Source organism: Culex pipiens, chromosome 2 (genome assembly GCF_016801865.2).
Source record: "Culex pipiens pallens isolate TS chromosome 2, TS_CPP_V2, whole genome shotgun sequence".
Lineage (NCBI taxonomy): Eukaryota > Metazoa > Arthropoda > Insecta > Diptera > Culicidae > Culex > Culex pipiens.
Window position 1 is genome coordinate 2,776,906 of NC_068938.1, and position 19,179 is coordinate 2,796,084.

At 37.2% G+C, this 19,179-nt stretch overlaps 2 pseudogenes; both read left to right on the plus strand.

The window, feature by feature from the left end:
- Positions 1 to 9,406: 9,406 nt before the first annotated feature.
- Positions 9,407 to 10,640, plus strand: LOC120417302 (peptidyl-prolyl cis-trans isomerase FKBP2-like; annotated as a pseudogene).
- On the plus strand, positions 9,773 to 10,154 carry LOC128093057 (elongation factor 1-alpha-like; annotated as a pseudogene).
- Positions 10,641 to 19,179: the final 8,539 nt, after the last annotated feature.

A 19,179-nucleotide genomic window follows, 5' to 3' on the forward strand; every position in this document is an offset into this window, starting at 1 on the left:
AAATTATGATGTTGTTTGTTCTTTTTTTTTTTGGCGTGTAAAAATGACGGATTGATTGGTTGGACAGATTTTGGTGTTGGGTAACCAAATTGACTGAGTGAGGGTAAACAGTTGTAAGTGGAGTGATTAGATTGGATTTGTTTGAGTTTGTCAAATAGATTCATGAAATCTTTTTATCTTTTTAGAGAAACTAGATAAATTTTTCTCATTAAGTTTCTTGCCAAGGTCAGAAACAAAGAAAATCTTTCATCACTGAAAGTAGCTTTCATCCTCGCTGCAAAAGAGTGAAATCCTAGCCTTAAGGGCACACCAAGTTCTTATCAATTATCTAGCTTCGTCGGATCTGGGATTCATTAACTGGGTGGGTTGGCGAGGGCTTCTCGCCGCCAGAACACCAGCGATAAAGTTGCGATCCTGTGATGAATATAAATACGCTTTTCCGCGATAATTTATTCAATCATAATTATAAACTAACAAAAAGCTCACGGTCTTGAGTTACAAAGGCGGAAGCGGATCTCCTCTTGCCAGAACTCGGATAAATGTTGTCACCGAGTTGAGCAGATTAAAATGCTTCCAAGTTACCAGAAGCAATAGGAGCAGAACAAGACCAAGTTGGGACGAAGAAAGTGCTCTTAATTTTCATTTTTATGTCCTAAGCAAACGCCTCGGTTGGCACTCCGAAGCCAGACACACTCGCACAATGGCCAGCCAGCGAAGGAAATTATTCAGCTCAAATACACACTCACAATGAGAGATAAAGTACCAACTATGCAGAAGAAGGGGGAGGAGAAGGTCCTCAGGGTTCATGCGATACGCAAAATTTATATTTCTTTTTGTCACTCGTGAAATGTCTAAAATGAGCTGGTTTGTTTGGTTTTGGTGCTTCTTGAGACTACAGAACATTTACGAATTAAACATGAATCTTGAATCTTGAATCTTGAATCTTGAATCTTGAATCTTGAATCTTGAATCTTGAATCTTGAATCTTAAATCTTGATTCTTGATTAGGAAATTTCACAAAAGTTTACTTTTATGACATTTAATTTAAAAAAAATGTCTGGCACTTTTAGATTACACATTAAATTTTGCTTTAAAAAAATACTTTAGATTTTTTTTTGTCCAGGTTTTCATTTTTTTCAAAAATTAATATCTCCTAAATCAGGTTTTGCTACTTGTCTTGTTTAGTTCCCTAAAACTGTTTAAACAATTTCATAAATTAAAAAAAAAATACTTATTTTGAGAGTTTCACTGCCAATAATAAAAGTAAAAAAAATGGGTAAAAAATTCCGTGTTCTTATTTTTTCCTAAAAGTCATCACAACCAACAACCTATGCCGAAGACACTAAACCGATCTAAAAATCCCCATTTACATACCCATTTGTATGACCAGCCCCAAATTGTAAGGAGACTTTTATGGAAAAACTAATGATGCAAAATTGATTCTTTTGACATAGGCAGGGATTGCATGGACAATGTTCCAAAAAATAATAAAAGAAAAAAGAAGCAATAAACGAAGAAAAAAGGGAAAGGAGAAAAGAAAAAAAAAATAAAAGAAGAAAAGATGAACAAAACACATTTCGCGATCAAACAGAAAAACAGGAAAAAACAGAAAAACAGAAAAACAGAAAAACAGAAAAACAGAAAAACAGAAAAACAGAAAAACAGAAAAACAGAAAAACAGAAAAACAGAAAAACAGAAAAACAGAAAAACAGAAAAACAGAAAAACAGAAAAACAGAAAAACAGAAAAACAAAAAAACAGAAAAACAGAAAAACAGAAAAACAGAAAAACAGAAAAAACAGAAAAACAGAAAAAACAGAAAAACAGAAAAACAGAAAAACAGAAAAACAGAAAAACAGAAAAACAGAAAAACAGAAAAACAGAGAAACAGAAAAACAGAAAAACAGAAAAACAGAAAAACAGAAAAACAGAAAAGGGTAATTCTAGATTAAATTTTCAAAAGGTCCTATCTGCATAGGAAACCCATGAGGGATAGGTTGTTTTGCAAATTTAATCTAGAATTCTCTACCAACTCACACGAAATCGGGAAAAGTTGCCCCCTTCGATTTGCGTGAAACTTTGTCTTAAGGGGTAACTTTTGTCCCTGATCACGAATCCGAGGTCCGTTTTTTGATATCTCGTGACGGAGGGGCGGTACGACCCCTTCCATTTTTGAACATGCGAAAAAAGAGGTGTTTTTCAATAATTTGCAGCCTGAAACGGTGATGAGATAGAAATTTGGTGTCAAAGTATGTAAAATTAGACGCCCGATTTGATGGCGTACTCAGAATTCCGAAAAAAACGTATTTTTCATCAAAAAAAACACTAAAAAAGTTTTAAAATTCTCCCATTTTCCGTTACTCGACTGTAAAAAATTTTGGAACGTGTCAATTTATGGGAAATTTAATGTACTTTTCGAATCTACATTGACCCAGAAGGGTCATTCTTTTCATTTAGAACTAAATTTTTCATTTTAAAATTTCGTGTTTTTTCTAACTTTGCAGGGTTATTTTTTAGAGTGTAACAATGTTCTACAAAGTTGTAGAACAGACAATTACAAAAATGTTGATACATAGACATAAGGGGTTTGCTTATAAACATCACGAGTTATCGCGATTTTACGAAAAAAAGTTTTGAAAAAGTTACTTTTTGCGTTTCTCTTTGTTTTGTCGTCCGTGCCTGTCGCGGGTGACCATGAATGGCCATGATCGATGACGACCAACATTTTCAAAACTTTTTTTCGTAAAATCGCAACAACTCGTGATGTTTGTAAGCAAACCCCTTATGTCTGCATATCAAAATTTTTGTAATTGTCTGCTCTACAACTTTTTTAAATGACATGTTCCAAAAATTTTTACAGTCGAGTAACGGAAAATGGGAGAATTTTTAAAACTTTTTTAGTGTTTTTTTCGATAAAAAATACGTTTTTTTGGAATTTTGAGTAAGCCATCAAATCGGGCGTCTAATTTTACATAAAAGTCTCTTTGACATCAAATTTCTATCTCATCACCGTTTCAGGCTGCAAATTATTGAAAAACACCTCTTTTTTTGCATGTTCAAAAATGGAAGGGGTCGTACCACCCCTCCGTCAAAGTTTCACGCAAATCGAAGAGGGGTCGGGGCAACTTCTGTGTGAGTTGGCGGAGAATTACCCAAAAGAGAAGAAAAAAACAGAAAAACAGAAAAACAGAAAAACAGAAAAACAGAAAAACAGAAAAATATTAAAACAGAAGAACAGAAAAAGAGAAAAACAGAAAAACAAACAAAATAGAAAAAACAGAAAAACTGAAAAAAAAGAAAAACAAAAAAAAAACAGAAAAGAGAAAAAAACGAAAAATAGAAAAAAGAATAAAGGTGCACAGAAAAACAGAAAACAGATAAAAACAGAAGAACAGAACAACAAAAGAACAAATCAAATTAAAGATGGCACAATACATAATTGCCGTTGACCTAGGTCGCACCGCTGGCGCCAAGAGAATCCTTTTCCTAGATCATTGCGTGATCCATTTTCTGTTCCGTTAATTGCTTTCACTAATGTCTTTTTATCGAAGCAATTTCGCTCTCTGTTCGCTCTCCAATGAATGTAGAATTTCACTCTGGGGCATAACCTTTCCCGGTGAAATCTGCAGAAATATTATAAAAAGTTCTGATTATATCTATTGATACTAAAGTCTTTTCTGCACATTTCACCCTTTTCAAAGTGTAGTCAACAGAAAAAGTATCATCACCATATACAAGTAGGTGTGTGAAAGTGGCGACGGTGTTTGCGTGTTTCTGTACAGGAATAAAAAAAACAAAGAGAAAAAATCATCCTCGCAGGAACAAAAAGGTAATTCAATTAGTGTGCGCCACATAAAAGCCGATCGATGTACGGCTGCAATTATCCTGAAACGATGATGTTGCAATTTTCTTCTTTTTTTTTCACCCTCTCGGACTCTGTTCATTATCCACTCTTGTGCTCTACTTCTCTCTGTTGGTATTGTGTGTTGGTGTGATTACCTCTTGCCTTTTCCGTAGACTGGTTTCAATCCGTGCCCTCGCCGGTAATTGAGGGGAAATCAATAAAATTAAGGTTGGAGCCCCCTCCCTGTTAGACAGACACATTCAGACAGGAAACATCGTCAGGTCATTTGTTCTGGTCGAATTCGATTATTTTTAGTAGTTTGGGAGCTCATAACTTACTGGCGGGATTGGAGGGAGGTTTATCAGATTTTTGTAGGTTTTAATCTTCAAAATTCCGTTTTTAGTTTTTTCAAAGAATGTTTTGAAAATTGAAAAAATGGAAAGGAAATTTTTAAAAATATTTTCAAATTCTTCATCTGTTGTTTCCCGAGATCGATTCAATGCACAACATCCTTGCATTGTGTGTTGTCCTCCCATGATGTCAGAGCACACAGAGTGCGACCGTGACGTGGGCGCCATGGCGCTAAATAAATGAAGAGCGAGAATAATCCTCATTAAAAATGAACAACAGCAACACAACAAAATCCGTGAGTCCTCTCGGATTTCCAGCTGACGACCGACCGGCGAGGACAAAAGCTCCAAAGTGAAAAGTTTCCACCAACCCAACCAACCAAGAGTCATCCAAGAGGGCCACGACGAGCGCGAAGAGCAATAGCAAAAGCTGACTTGTTTTGTTTTTGTTCTTTTGCGCTTTGTTTTGTTCTCGTTCTCTCTCTCTCTCTCTCCATTTGTTCATTTCATTATGCATGCACAAATAGAACTTTCCTATAAAGTCAGCCAACCAACCATCCGACGACGACGACGACGACGAATGTATGTGTGCTGTGCCGTGCGATGTGACACCATATCCTTTTCCATTAGTCAAGAGGAATGAAGAGCTGTGGTGGGGTGAAACGGGACACAAAAGCGCGCGCGTACGACTCGCGACTTTTGCTGCAGTGCTTTTATTTTAATGCAGATTTCTCACAATAATTACGAAAATAATGGATGCGCATGTTTATCCGCTTTTCTCGTTTGTCACCGCCGCCGCCGTCGTCGTCGAGTTAAACTTTTCCTCGAGAAAGAAGTTTTCGCAAAAAGTGAGGGGTGGAGGACAGCGAAAAGTGTGTATGCTCCCTTCCTTCTCTTTTGTGTTTCGGATGAGCATTCCTGGTGCCGTTTGCCAGGGCCTGCTGCTGTCATCGTCGGCGAACAGAAAACATGCATAAGCTCTCTTTTCCGGAGTTTGGTCAGCGTGGTGGCAGCAGCAGCGTAGCAGGCAGTGCTTTTTTGCGAAAGTTTTGGTGGTTGAAGGAATTTTTGAAAGGGAAAAGTGGCTGATGTGGCAAACAGACAAATATTAGTCACATTAATTTAACTTAAAAATCAAATAGATGCAAGCGATTGAAAAAAATATTAATGTAAAGGGGAAATTTGCATATATTTGGCAAGTTAATCACTCGCTTCTAACTCCATCCAACATGCTGATTTTCACCATTGAAACAACTTATTTTGTGAATCTGTTGATAGAAACTTTCGATTTCAGTTGAAAACGCCTTTTATTAGCTGTAATTGAACGTCAAAGCATTGATATGGCAACATTATAGGCACGATGGAGTTAGATAATGTTTCCCATTTTTTTTAATCTGGTTCGGTGCTCATTCCAAAATAAATTGGTGAAATATGAAGTAAAATACAAAAAGTTCATTCCGCAAAAATATTGTTTCTCCAAAAGAGAGAATTTTTTAAGTGTCAAAAAACAAATGTTTTCCTATTTTAAAATCCAATTTAAAAAAAAAATTAAATCCTTGCTTAAAAATGTATAATTTTGAATTCTTAGATTTTTGAGATTCTTAGGTTGTCTTAACTTTTACTAAAAATGTCTATCTCAAGACTTTGCTCAGCTGTCAATAACGTCATGATTCGAATTCCCGGACGCTTCGAAACCCGGACACTTCATCTTGTTTTATCAATTATTTGGATATAAGTTCACATTAGGAATGTCAAAACTGTGTTATTTGATGAATTCTAACATCAACTTTCATTTAAAGTTTGTTTTAACGCTGTAGTTATTATCAAAACAATAAAATAAAATAAAATTATAAGATTACCAAAAAATGCGAAACATTTCACGTGAAATATTTCATAGGCGTCCAAAGCACCGGGAAGCAAAGCAAAATGTATGGTTTTGATTTCCTTAAATTCTAGCAAATTTTTATATAAAACACCGATTGTTTCGATGTTAACAGCTTATTTGAAACCTAAAGTATGCAATTCACAAACATTTCAGTCCAAATTCATTAGCAAAAAGGAGTGTCCGGAATTCGAAGCAAAATTGTCCGGATTTCAAATCAGCTTTTATCAGTGTCCGGGGTTCGAAGCACAACAAGTAATTCTCCGCCAACTCACACAGCAGTTGCCCCGACCCCTCTTCGATTTGCGTGAAACTTTGTCCTAAGGGGTAACTTTTGTCCCTGATCACAAATCCGAGGTCCGTTTTTTGATATCTCGTGACGGAGGGGCGGTACGACCCCTTCCATTTTTGAACATGCGAAAAAAGAGGTGTTTTTCAATAATTTGCAGCTTGAAACGGTGATGAGATAGAAATTTGGTGTCAAAGGGACTTTTATGTAAAATTTGACGCCCGATTTGATGGCGTACTCAGAATTCCGAAAAAACGTATTTTTCATCGAAAAAAACACTAAAAAAGTTTTAAAAATTCTCCCATTTTCCGTTACTCGACTGTAAAAATTTTTGGAACATGTCATTTTGAGGGAAATTTAATGTACTTTTCAAATCTACATTGTCCCAGAAGGGTCATTTTTTCATTTAGAACAAAATTTTTCATTTTAAAATTTCGTGTTTTTTCTAACTTTGCAGGGTTATTTTTTAGAGTGTAACAATGTTCTACAAAGTTGTAGAGCAGACAATTAGAAAAATTTTGATATGTAGACATAAGGGGTTTGCTTGTAAACATCACGAGTTATCGCGATTTTACGAAAAAAAGTTTGAATTTTATGAAAGAATAATAAAATGTCAGGTTGAACTGTTATTTACATTTATTCACAATTAAAAAATAATGTTGAGGCATTCAACTAATTGAATGCTATAAAAGGTATAAAACACGTTTAACCCAATATATGGTAATGAAAAACGCAAAAAAAAATATTTTAAGCTTATACACTGTCTTGTTCTACAAGAAGATTATTTTTTAACAATTAATTTATAAAGTGAGTTTGTGTTTTTTATCGAAAATATTTTGCCAAAATTTTAGTTTATCTCAGAAAGTTGTCCAAACAATGCATTTTTCAAAATTGCATTGTAATGCTCTATAAACGGTTATACGCCAAAATTCCATTCCCCAAATATACATTCCCCAGAACGGTCCATTCCCTAGAATTCCATTCCTCAGAATTTATTTGTTGTTGTTTTAACAAAAGAAGGGTAATTTTTAATGAGAATCATAAAATTCTTGAAGATTTACTCTTCTATTTGATATCTTTATATCTTTATATCTTCAAATCTTCAAATCTTCAAATCTTCAAATCTTCAAATCTTCAAATCTTCAAATCTTCAAATCTTCAAATCTTCAAATCTTCAAATCTTCAAATCTTCAAATCTTCAAATCTTCAAATCTTCAAATCTTTAAATCTTCAAATCTTCAAATCTTCAAATCTTCAAATCTTCAAATCTTTAAATCTTCAAATATTCAAATCTTCAAATCTCCAAATCTTCAAATCTTCAAATCTTCAAATCTTCAAATTTTGAAATCTTCAAATCTTCAAATCTTCAAATCTTCAAATCTTCAAGTCTTCAAATCTTCAAATCTTTAAATCTTCAAACCTTCAAATCTTCAAATTATCAATTAATTCATATTATTCAATAAAATTTTCGAAATGAAACTATTTTTTGATTTAAAGAATCAACCATAACATTTGAAAAGGTTCTTAGTATTTGTTTTCGGGCATTTTGAAGACACATGATTGATTTTAAAATGTATAAAAAAAATGTGTTTGTTTTTGCGCAAATTCAATCAGTTTGTAATAAAAAGTGGAACAGAAAAAAGGTTGGGTTTTATCTTTTTTCTAGAATTCTTCTTATAGCTACAACTATGCTGAATAAATCAGAAAAATAATTATCAAGATACAGATTCTCTATACAGTCCAGACTCGAAGGCCTAGGCAAAATCTCACTTCGGATAATCGAATCACGAAAAAACATTTTTTTTCGTTGTCTTATTTTTGATTGTTTAGCTTTAGTACGACCCTTAAACTACTCTTAAGACCATCTCCACCGGGCGCGCGCAGTAAGGATTTGGAAGCGCTCCACCATCACTCTTCCCCACACCGGTCGCTCATAAACGCGCTCATAAAATAGCAGCTCGACCCTGGGTGAACAGCGGGTGACCAAATTTAGTCGCCCGCTAGTAGCGCGCACAAATATTTGACATCTGCTTGAAGTGAAAGGAGAATCAAGATTTTTTTTAATTGACTTTTTATGGTTCCATGGAACTGGACATTGATGATGGACATTTTCATTGTACTGGCCACAACCCGGATTGGCCCAGGTTCCCCGGGGGATGTTCCGTTGAAAGGATATTGGCGGTACCTATGAATATGGGCTATATTGGTGCAAATTTCACGATTTTCAAAATCACATGTAAAAATTACGAAAAAGGACATATTTAACAAACTGGCCACAATCCAAATTGGTCCGGGTTCCCCCGGGGATGTTCCGTTGTGCGGACATTGGCGGCACCGTATGAATATGGGCAATATTGGTGTCAAACTTCACAATTTTCAAAATCACATGTGAAAATTACGGAAAAGGACATTTTTAACGAACTGGCCACAATCCAAATTGGTCCGGGTTCCCCCGGGGATGTTCCGTTGAGCGGACATTGGCGGCACCGTATGAATATGGGCAATATTGGTGTCAAACTTCACGATTTTCAAAATCACATGTGAAAATTACGAAAATTTACATTTTCAACGAACTGGCCACAACCCGGATGGTTCCGGGTTCCCTGGAGGATGTTCCGTTGGATGGACATTGGCGGCTCCGTATGAATATGGGCAATATTGGTGTCAAACTTCACGATTTTCAAAATCACATGTGAAAATTACGAAAATTTACATTTTCAACGAACTGGCCACAACCCGGATGGTTCCGGGTTCCCTGGAGGATGTTCCGTTGGAGGGACATTGGCGGCTCCGTATGAATATGGGCAATATTGGTGTTAAATTTAACGATTTTCAAAATCCCAAATGGAAATCACGAAAATGGACATTGTGAGTGGACTGGCCACAATCCGAATTGGTCCGAGTTCCCCCGGGGATGTTCCGTTGAGCGGACATTGGCGGCACCGTATGAATATGGGCAATATTGGTGTCAAACTTCACGATTTTCAAAATCACATGTAAAAATTACGAAAAAGAACATATTTAACGAACTGGCCCAAGGGGTAGGACACAGAGTAACTGAGTCACTCAATTTTACAAAATTACTCAATGTGGCTCAAAGTTACTCAATCTTCCTCATAATTTCTTTTTTTCACCGAGTTGCGGAATTTGTGAATAAGCATTCTGTCAATCAAGCGTGTTTACAAATACATTAGAAATATTTTCACGCCACGATGCTGCCATCAGTCAACGAAACCCGGAATCAACAGTTTCCGGTCGTCGGTTTCCGCCTGTTACGGATTGTGCCGTGCTGATCTTCGCCGCCGCTACCGGTGAATTCGAGACTGTTCGTGGCTATGGATGGCATCCTGACACCGACCGGTCCCACCGAAAAGCCCCTGGAGGACGTAAACAAAATCGGTTGAACAAAAACGGAAACCGGTGTAGACAAGCCCGGTGTCGTCTTCGTCTTCTCCTCGGTCAACCTGACCGCTGATGTCAAGTCCGTCGAAATGCACCAGGAAGCCTTGCCGGAGGCCGTGCCCGTCAAGGAAACTGCGTAGTGGATTCGTCGCCGATGACTCGGAGAACTTACCGCCCAGGTCATCGTGATTTACCACCCCGGTCAGATCTCCAACGGATACACCCTAGTGCTAGATTGCCACATCAAGAATCAAGGAGAAGGTCTTTCGTCGTTCCGGGAAGTCCACAGAGGATCATCCATAGTTCATCAAGTCTGGTGATGGCGCTATTTTCTTCCTGGTCCCACCTAAGCCTCTGTGCGTGGTAGCCAAAAAGGCCACCACATAACATTCGGTACTAGCGACCACGAGGACAGATCCCTTGAGTTAACCAGAAGTCGATTTCCGGTTATGCCCAGCGGGTACTTGCGACAATTCAGCTATTGAAAATTGCACTGTCCGGACGAAAAAGGGCGACCTGGTGCATATGCACTACACGGGTACGTTGGAGGACGAAACCGAGTTCAACAGTAGCACCCCGCGGGGGCAGCCGCTTTCGTTTACGCTAGGGATGGGTCAGGTTATTAAAGGTTGAGGTCTGCTGACCATGTGCGAGGGTGAGAAACGGATACTGGTTATTCCGCCGGAGCTGGGTTATGGGGAGCGTGGTGCTGGGGACAAGATTCCTCCGAACTCGGTGCTGATCTTCGAGGTGGAGCTGAGTTGTGGAGAGAGTAAGTTAATACGTCAAGCCATTGCCGCAAAATCCTGTGAAGTGCAAGCACACCGAAACCGTAGTCACCAAGATCGAAACGAAAATCTCTAAGAAGAGTCGTTGTATCAGGGCTGCGGAGTCGGGTCATATTTCATGCGACTCCGACTCCGACTCCGACTCCGGCTTTCTGAGTTAAGCTGACTCCGACTCCGACTCCGGCTCCGGCTTTCTACAAATTGGTGACTCCGGCTCCGACTCCGACTCCGGCCTACCAAATCTAGCCGACTCCGACTCCGACTCCGACTCCAGCTTTCCACAACTTGTTGACTCCGGCTCCGACTCCGACTCCGACACCTAATCTGTATTTAAAATATTTTAAAAATATGAATTAATCACATCACTCACATTTCAGTTCACACTTGCGCGAATACTGTAAACCGGGGTGACATTTATGTTCGGGGTGTTTTGCAAAATGATAAATACGAATTATTTATACAAAAAGAGTGTATAGAACCATACTAAGTTTGGTAGATAAGTGATCGTTGTTCTATGTTACATGTTTTCAGCGTTATTGAAACAAAAATAAAAAAAAACTTCAGATTTAAACGCATTTTCAGCACAACAATTTTCTAAGTAAATTTGAATTGTTGTTTGAAAAATTGGAACTATTAATTTAACTACTTTAAATTTACATTATTATTTTTTTTAGTTTATATGCTAGCTACACTAATTTTTAATTGTCCTTTTTTTAATGAAATATTAAAAGAAAGTTTGACTCACGATCGAATTGACATATAAAACCATTTTGCATACTTTTAGGCTGGGATTTTAAAGAAACACAGTAACTATCAAAGATACCCTGGTTTTAAAATAAACCATTTTCAAAATAACTATTTTTTAAAGCTCTTTTGAATTTATTTGAGAAGACGTACATGGACATTGTGTGATCAAGCCCAGTACACACTTTAAACAGATAAATCATGAGAAAATTCAATATTTGAAAAATAAAATAAAATTATATCAATTATATCACCCCGATTTAAGGTATTTAAAAAAAATATACTTGTTCAACAATAATATTTAAGGATCCACTACACGCAAACATTTTTTGCTTCGATTTTTTTACGGAAATTCTCATAACTCTTAATAGAAAACAGTTAGAGTCCCACTTCTTGTATTAAGTCCTAAAGAAAAGTTATGCAAAGAAATTAGACGAGCTTACTGGTAAAAATATTTACGAGACTGAAAAATTAAGTCTGTCAAATAGAAATTGTCAAAAACTATCGAAAAAAACACTTTTTTCAACATTTTATTTTTTAAACCGCTTTAACTTCACAAGGATTAGACTTAGGACAAAGGTCAATATAGAGACTTTTATGTAAAATTGTCTGAAGAATCGATTCCCACATTCGCTTTTTGAAAATTTTGACGTTTAGAGCACTTTTCAAAAAAATGTTTTCGGTAAATGATTTTTGTATTTTTTTAGATGATTGCTCCATCCTGCATTTTTCGTGAGTCTTTTTGTAACATCTTAGGCTATTTTCACAAAAATTTTGAACGAAAAAAATCGTGGGCTTACCCTCAAATTTTACTTCAAGGGTGCACAGCAACCAAGGCAGTTGTTGTCTTCTTATTTCAAATTTGTCGAACTTACGGACCCAATCCAGCAAGAATCTGATTATAAAAATAGTCAAACTTTGTTGTAAATTACTTTGAAGACAGTAATTTAGGGGATGAATAAAATATCATGTCGATAGTTCCCGTAGTTATGAAGATACTAAAATGTCTGTAACAAAAATCTGGGTGCAAAAGCTCTGGTTAATGTGTACCGTTAAATCTTTTAAATAAAAATATCTCATAACAGTAGCGTGTTGTTTTCTTTCAGTGTATTTTTTTCGGAAAGCCCGTCAAATTTCCTACAAGTTTGTCTTTGACCACTTTTTGATACGATGCAACGGCTTTGAGATACAGAAAAATTTAAATTCCGAAATACAAATAAATATCGAATTGAAACTGGCTCCATATACACAAACATGGCTTACATAAGCGTCGGATAACATGTCTAGAAAGTTTCATTAAAATTGGAGATCGTCCGGTATAACCAATTCCCTATTTGGCATGGAATTGCTCTATATCAATGATTATTTGAAAATTAGTTGCTACTTTAGATATTTTTTGTCAATTTCAAATGTTTTCAGCACGACACTTTGATTTATTTTTATTTACATACAAAATGAGCATATTGCGTTCCAAGTAGTAGATTGATATAATAGTTGATAATTTATTAGTAGAGTTATACTGTCAATTTTACAAATGTAATAAAAATATATTTTTTTCGATGAGTACTGATAGTGAACCTTTATTTTCCTATAAAAAAAATGATCTACTTAAAACCTCCAAGATATTCGCTATCGGGCAAAAAGATGACGGTGTTTATATTTTTTTAGAAAGAGTTTGATAAAATTTGTTCAAATTTGATTTGAAAGAATACATAAATACAAGCAAAAAGAGACAGCAAAGAATTATTTTAATATATTTAAATTTTCGACTACACAGCCAAAATTGTTTACTATTTTATGAGTTATGACACTATAGTATAGTGTATACAAACATTGACAAGAGAGGATTAACAGATTATCATTCAGTGATCTTAGTAAAATAACACAATAAGAGCTTTCCAATCACAATAAAAATGCTTCGAAAACATATCTTGAACCAAAAAATAAAGAATGTCAACGCAGTGCACGCGATTCAATGAATAAATTTAAAAAAATGGGAATTAACTTAAATTATAACAAATATTGAACATAAATTATATTAAATATTTTGACAACTCCGACTCCAGCTCCGACTCCGGGTCTATCAGAAATTTACGACTCCAGCTCCGACTCCGACTCCAGCTCATACAATTTAGCCGACTCCGACTCCGACTCCGACTCCAGCTAATCGAGTTTTGACGACTCCGACTCCGACTCCGACTCCAAGTCCCCAAAAAGACCCGACTCCACCGACTCCGGCTCCGACTCCGACTCCGACTCCACAGCCCTGGTTGTATTATCCGGTTGCATTCCGTCTAGGGGAAGAAATCATCGTGGGACTGGAGGGGGTCATCTTAAGCAATCGCTCCGATCTTTTTTAATTTTACCAGAGACTAATTAAACGATTGATGCGTTTTTCATGGTGTGTTTGTATTTATTTATTTATTTATCTTCTAAATCTTACCTAAACCCTTGGCAGAGCGACGACACTAATCTTAGCGGTACCCTTCTGCTCCTTGGCCTAGATGACCTTCTTGTTACCCATGGAAGCGGCGACTTTCTTGGTAAGTTCCTTCTTGGGGACAGCAGCTCCAGTGTCACCGGCGGCTTCTTTTTCAGCACCTTGCGTTTCTACTCGCCCGGCAGCGTGATTAGAGCGCCGATTCCGCGGACCTGCTTTTCGTTGGTCAGCTTCACCTGGAACTTTCCGACCGACGCCGTCGACGCCTTGGCGACGTTGGCAGCAGTCACCAGCTCTCTGGCTGAAACGTCATCCTGTCCGGGAAAGCCCATTCGCGGAGTTTGGATCGTTTTCGCGCGAGCAATGTTCATCATCCGGACGATTTCGTTCTTGGCACCCTTTTTGGAAACGGTCTCGGGGCATGCTTCTTGGCGGTGGCATTAGCAGCCTATTTTTGAATAAAGCCGACGTCGGAACCGTTTTGCCAGCAGCGGCAGTCGTTCTTTTTTTGGCCGGTTCGGTATTTGGAGCAGTGGCCGGAGCCTTCTTGCCTCTCTCAGCAGCTTTCTTGGCAGCCGGACACTTCTCAGCTGACTTCCTCTCGGTGGCGGCCGGTTTCTTCTCATCAGCTCTTCTTCTCACCCGTGCCGAAAGCAGCAGCTGACTACTTCTCCATACATTCGGCCGGTTGCCGCGCGGACTTTTCAGATAAGGATTGGATGGATCTCTTCCAGTATTTCGAGTCCAAATTCTTGCGTCATGTTCAGGGTCGTTCCGCTGGAGGTGCAATACTGCTGGTCCCGATGGCCCAACTAGCTGGAATGTATTTAATCTTTTTCTGCTCACATTCTTTCGTGTTCGTTTTATTTTTTGTACTTGTTTGGCCGTATTCGCCGCTGCCATCTGAAAAAAATCAACTTTATTCAACACAGTTCTATGAAGGTGGCATTTCTCTTGAAACAACTTACCTAATGTCACGGAATCGTCGCTAAGAACCAGGAGTTTAATCGTCGATTTTTTGTGTCGTGGAAAAATTTACACTTCCGCTGTTTTTGTGTTTTGCAAGTTGTCAGAAATGTTGAAATGTCAATGTCAAAATTTGTTACGTCGTTTGTGAAAATCATGGTGAAGATTGAGAAATTCTGAAAAACGTGCGTGGCTCAATGTTACTCAATTCCGCTCAACGGAACCTCCCCGAGGGAACCCGGACCAATTCGGATTGTGGCCAGTCCACTCACAATGTCCATTTTCGTGATTTCCATATGTGATTTTGAAAATCGTGAAATTTAACACCAATATTGCCCATATTCATCGTAGCCGCCAATGTCCCTCCAACGGAACATCTTCCGGGGAACCCGGAACCATCCGGGTTCCGGCCAGTCCCTTTAAAATGTCAGTATTCGTAATTTTCACATGTGATTTTGAAAATTGTGAAGTTTGACACCAATATTGGCCATATTGATACGGTGCGGCCAATGTCCTTCTAACGGAACATTCCTCGGGGAACCCTGAACCATCCGGGTCCACTAGAAAAGTCCATTTTCATAATTTTCATATGTGATATTGCAAATCGTGAAATTTAACACCAATATTGCCCATATTCATAGGAGTCGCCAATGTCCCTCCAACGGAACATCCCCTGGGAAACCCGGAACCATCCGGGTTCCGGCCAGTACGTTTAAAATGTCAGTTTTCGTAATTTTCATATGTGATTTTGAGAATCGTGATGTTTGACACCAATATTGCCCATATTCATACGATGCTGCCAATGTCCCTCCAACGGAACATTCCCCGGGGAACCCGGACCAATCCAGGTTACTACCAATCCAGTTTTTTTTTTGGAAATAATTACTTTTGGCTTTGAAGATTTTGGCAAATTGGTCATGCCAATAAATTAAAACAAATTTTATTTCGAAACGTCAAAATAAGCTGATACTCACCCCCGGTGGGGTTGGCAGTGACTATTTTACCAACCCGTTTTATCAACGACCGGTGTGGGAAGGGTGACTAAACTAAAATAGTAGCGCTGTGGGTGAACAAAATAGTCACTCATTTATGTGCGCACCGGTGGAGATGCTCTAAGTGATTTAAAATTTTTAAATCCAAGATGGCGGCCAAAATGGCGATGATGAATTATTGTAAAAATGTACTTTTTAATGTCACATACAATCAACCAGTCAAATTTGACTAAAACGGGGTCGCAGGGCTCGAATTCGATGTTTAAAGTAAGAAAATAAAAAAATACGAAAAAAATGGTTTAGTTCGTGATTTGATTATCCGAAGTCCCATACAAACCTTCGGATAATCGAAACTTTGGATATTTGAGGCTTCGGATAATCGGGTCTGGACTGTATTTTGATTGCATTTTTTATAAATAGCTGTCAGAATTGTACAAATGTTTGTGTGGTTCAAAATGGTCTTGACCAAATTTTTTTTTCGAAAATTTTTATTTTTCCCTTGTTCAGGAGGTCATTTTGAGCAACTTTTGTTCTACGAAAAACTTTACTTCTCTTGTTTCATGTTTTTCTTGTTTTATTTTTAGTATTTTAATTTGCATTTATCTTGTTAATTTTTATGTTTGTTTTTGGTAGTATTTGGCCTATTCTACCACCTGATATGATTACATTTTGCCTATCTAATTGTTTTACTTTTTACAGTCACTTTTTCAATTTTTTGCTTGTTTTTCACATTTTCTGCTATAGAATGGCACCATCATCATTTAAATTGTAAAAAAATGCGTAGAGGCATAGTCTGGGACACTAGAAAAATTACTGTATACTTCTTTTGACTTAAAATATAGAAAATGTTAGTACAAAACACAGCCAAAGTTGATCCCTAAATAAATGATTTTTTTAAAAACATTGGCAAAGTCACATAAAACAAGTAAAACTTCCAACCCAAAAATTTTCTTAAATTTTAAGAGTTCTTCTTTCCAATGCATTTTAAAGATCAAAAATTGGTTGAAAAATTGATTTTTGGCGATTTTTTAGATCGAAGCCCGTCTAAAGGCGGGTTAAAGAATAAAATTACATAGTATGAGCCAAATGAAAACAAACAAATATCAATTTTAAACGCAATGACAGTCTTACAATTTCAACTAAGCCCTAATGTTGATTCCCTCTTAAGCAATTCAATCCACCGTGAAATTCGTTGAAATAATCCACCATTTGCCATTTCTGCAAACAGCAAATCTCTTCCACTCATCCCACCACCAAAGACCGACAAAGACTGTGTGACTTGGCCGCTGACGGATGTGCTCCTCTGACTGAAGTCATCACCGATTCTTTATGACAACTGTGAGAGGCTTTGGGGAGGGAGCGCAGGAAGGAAGGATGGTAAAATGGCATATGACAAAAGGAAAACAAAGCATCCTCCATCATAATTTCCCACGCTTTTACACACGGATTTGCCCTCGCTCCATCTCTTTCTCTCTTTGAACACAATGATGGCGGTGGTGGCAAAAAGACAAAGATGGCAGATTTTCAAAAAACGCAAGCAGTGACTCTTGGTGAGCTTTTCCAGTACTGCAAATGGAAAATGGAAAATGTGTGACTTTCCCAGAATGAAGAAGAAGAAAAAACCTGCAGAGGATTAATCTTCACGCGCTCCTCCTCTAAATACTGGATTAGCTTTTGAATAAGTCTCACTTAAGGTGAAAAAATAAATGTAGTCCTTTTGAAATGTTCCCAAAGCATTATCTTCTGGCAGCTCATCGTCTGGAGGTCTCTGACTTTCAGCATGAGTGTACCAAACAGAAAGAGACTTATGATTCTGAACGTGTGCAAACAAGGCGTTGATGTGCAGAATAAATAGCGTTTCTTTTGGCGTTTTGCAGCTCAACAATAATGCTGCTTTCGCTTCTGTATCAGCACGTGTACGGATGAAAATGAGCTCAGCCACGTGGGCGACTTCGTCGGTGATGCTCGCGCTCGAGAATGGCTTGGAATATTTATGATGTGGGTTAATTTGCATATATTTCGATAATTAACACACTCTGCGGTTTGTAATTTAATGCCGACTCTGTCTCTCAGGAGGACACCGCGTGGGTCGGGTGGACGAGAATACACACGTGGTAGAAGAGTAGCAGCAAAATTTATTCCCCCCAGGTTGAGGATAAATGTCGGGTGATAATTTCGCACCGGAGACTACACCGATGCTGCTGATGGCTGATGCCTTTTTGTGATTCTGTTGGACTGTTTTTCCATTAAGATTTAATAAATTTTGACACGGCAGCACCGGTAGTGGTTTTTCTGGTTTTCGCTTTTGTGTATTGTGAAAAAGGGGTTTTTGATAAATAGCCTGTGGAATTAAAAATGTGGTTGAAGACAAAAAAGTTTGGCTGATATTAATCAATTGAAAATTATCCACAGGAGAATCGTAATGATGTGTGGTTTTTGATGGCGGTAAGGGCTGTCAACGTAATGACTGCACCATTTAACATAAATTCAAACGGAAATGCTGTAACATTGTTCCTGTCATCTCGAGGGTATTATAAAAATTTGATAAAAAGGCATTCTTCATCAATTGGATTAAGTAGGAATGTATAAATATTTAGTTGAATTGTTACAGTCAGTTTTGTTACAATTTAAAGCGGTTTTAATACAGATTTCAACGCATTTCTATATATATTTGATATTGATGTTAAAGTCGAAAATTTGCAGGTTAATTTTTACTAATTGATGGTGTCTTGTTACCCTCAAAGCTGCAAAAAATGTTCCCAATCTGCAACTTTTAACAAGAAAGCAATGTGTTTTAGTGATTCCAAATTAAAAATAGGTTCTGAGCAAAAAAAAAATAAATATAAAAATATATTTTATGATTTAAGGCCGATGAAAATATTTTTCAAAGTTTTTGTCCCTCGGCTCTGGCCAGGGTCGAGGGGGGGGGGGGGGGGGGGGCAAAAAAGTAAAATAAAATAAATATTGAAATAACAAGCTCTAGTTTCAACATTTGCATGAAAAAAGTGTTTTAAAATGCATTTTTCACTAGTTCAGTTGTTTTGCAATCATTAGTTTTCAAAGAATGTAAGATTTAACGAAAACTAAAATTATAGCGAAAAAAAGATTATGCGATAATAAATATCGCAAATTTTCAAAAATTCATTAGATTTTTAAATCAACCCAAACATACTAAAAATTACTCTGAACACAGGGGAATGCATTTTAAATTGATTTCAACTGATTGCAGTTTAATTTCCATTGAAATTTTGAAGGGGCAGGGGAGCCCTCTGATTTTTCGGGCCAGGGAAGGGATGGGAGGGAGACCAAAACTTTAAATAAAATGTGTACCAGCCTTAGGATTTTATGATTTCATGATTTTATGATTTTATGATTTTATGATTTTATGATTTTATGATTTTATGATTTTATGATTTTATGATTTTATGATTTTATGATTTTATGATTTTATGATTTTATGATTTTATGATTTTATGATTTTA